Below are 2422 nucleotides of genomic sequence, written 5' to 3' on the forward strand. Positions count from 1 at the left end.
TGTGTGTGTGTATGTGTGTGTGTGTGTGTCACCCCACTGGGACGGTTAGCAGATAGCATGTATCAAACGTCTGGGTAGGCTGGGGTTCAGTACATCCAACGAGTTCAAAGAAACCCTCTCACCAGTTGTAACGTTATAATATGAAGGCTCCTGATTTCCTGTAGCCGGCTATAGTAATTATTATTATAGTGCCGTCAACAAATTCCTGGCGCAACCTATTGTCAAATATTTCCTAAACTATCGAACATAGACTCTCTAGCTTTTGCACACTGACTTGTATCAATTTGTTTTAACAGATCAATATTTTTGTAAACACATGTTTGCTGTATTCTAGAAAATTCCTTAATAAATATTAATAAAAAATCAAAGTGGGTGGTTAAAATTTCTACAGATTTTTAACGGTTTACAGTTGCGGCAATATATATCTTTTAAAAGCAAGCCCGTCATTTTTTTTCTAATCGCCACATTATGCTTATTGAACGCATGTTTTGAGAATCTTTAGTGCAAACAAATGTGTTCACTATAAATTTATTTCTTGCCACTAAAAAGTGTAATATGTTTCTTTTACGTAGGCCAGATGCGTATACAAAATGTGCGAAAGAAGCACAAATTGACAAATTGCTGTGAACAATTCTGTTTTCCGTATGACGGAGACTTATAGATCTAGTCTAGATCTAATATTTTATATAGATCTATGAAATGTAAAAAAAATAATTAAAATCTAGCTTCAATTGTTATGGAAAAATAAGGTTAAGTTGAGACAAATTGATAGAAACTGCTGTGCAAAGTATGTTGACATTGGTTCCCCCGTTAGAGAGATTTGAGGATGAGCTGCGCCTGGAATTTTCGACCGCACTGTTTTATAGTAAGCTAAAGCGAAGCACCAATGACGCAGCCCCAATGACATGGCGCCGGCGCTCAATAATGTGCTATTTTTAGCAGGCCTATTCTTGGAAACTTTCGCATGAACGAGAAACTATAAATAGCGGCACGTCCTAATGCTTGGCAGAAACAGAGAGAGGCATAGCAGAGCACAGCTGGTCACCGGGGACTACATCAACACACAACACATACGGCGTGCCTCGTTCATTTGACGGGAGGAAGGAATTTATTATACATTATAAGGTAACTGTGCCTCTATTCTTTTCACCTTTCTTCTGCTGCAGTAAGCGGAAGCTGTTAGCGAATGTAATATAATATATTATAATATAGTCTGTATTATGCGTGCGTCTACAGTTCTTCTGTTGCAGTAAGCAGAAGTTGTGAGCGAATGTAATATTATGTGAGATCAGGCTCTCGTCAATTTTGGGCATGTAGAGTTATTGGTATCATCTTAAAGCTTGTTCACTTGCCTTTATTTGGATGAAAAAAATATCGATTTATTTTGAATACAAGTCGAGATATTTGCGAATGAAGGACGTGGGGGTCACCTGTTTTCAGATGTAAAATTTGTGAAAAAAATGGTCGCAAAAGATTAGCTAATTCTTAAGTTTAAGAGTCCGTGGTAACTGAACATTTTTATTTTTTTTTACCTTTAATCAACGTTTTTCAGCAAAATCCATACAGAAAAGAGTTCTTTAATAGGCATGAAAGTTGTTGAGCCAAAAAAACAAAAATTTAATAAATATTCACAAACCTGCGTAAAAATGCAAGTTATTTCTTCTTTTTGATTATTTTGACGAGAGCCTGATTCCACCACTCTGACCCACATATATTATACAGTCTATATTAAGCTTGTGTCTATCTTCTGCTACAGTAAGCTGAAGCTTTTAGTGAATGTAATATGTAACGATTGTGTCTATCTTCTGTTTATTTGGAAGGGGGGGGGGGTTGGTAAGTGTTTTACGGCGCTTGCAACTGCCTAAGGTCATATGAGCACGCGGGAGTAAACATTTTCAGTTGTTATCTTCAGTTGAAGTAAATTGAAGCTGTTATAGCGAATGTAAAGTATATTATACTAGTGTCTATCTTCTGTTGCAGAAAGTTGAGGCTGCATATAATATATACATATGTGTACAGGATGAGATAAGAGAAGGCTTTATTGATATCCACAAGGAGAAATTTGCTGAGGCACACACACACACACACACACACACACACACACACACACACACACACACACACACACAAACACACACACACACAGACACACATACGCACTTGAAAAGCGCAGACACCAAAATGCCGAAAACCCCCAAAGAACAACATAAGTTGTAATCCCATGTCATTTGAAGCACAGTGCAGCACTCTTCATGCTATAGATGTGTACAGGATGAGATAAGAGAACGCTTTATTGATATCCACAAGGAGACATTTGTTGAGACACACACACACACTCACACACACACACACAGACACACACACACACACACACACACACACACACATACGTGCATGCATACACACACTCACCCCCCTCTCT

The 2422-nt window shown here is 37.9% G+C and overlaps 1 protein-coding gene across 1 annotated transcript in view; it reads left to right on the forward strand.

Annotated features, from left to right (window-relative positions):
• Window positions 1-966: 966 nt before the first annotated feature.
• Window positions 967-2422, forward strand: part of LOC101862080 — a 21176-nt gene continuing 19720 nt past the window's right edge. The window contains exon 1 of the mRNA XM_005111285.3: window positions 967-1125. The gene's annotated coding sequence lies outside the window, so the exon portion shown is untranslated. The remainder of the gene's footprint in view (window positions 1126-2422) is intronic.

This window comes from Aplysia californica, unplaced genomic scaffold (assembly GCF_000002075.1).
Source record: "Aplysia californica isolate F4 #8 unplaced genomic scaffold, AplCal3.0 scaffold01036, whole genome shotgun sequence".
Lineage (NCBI taxonomy): Eukaryota > Metazoa > Mollusca > Gastropoda > Aplysiida > Aplysiidae > Aplysia > Aplysia californica.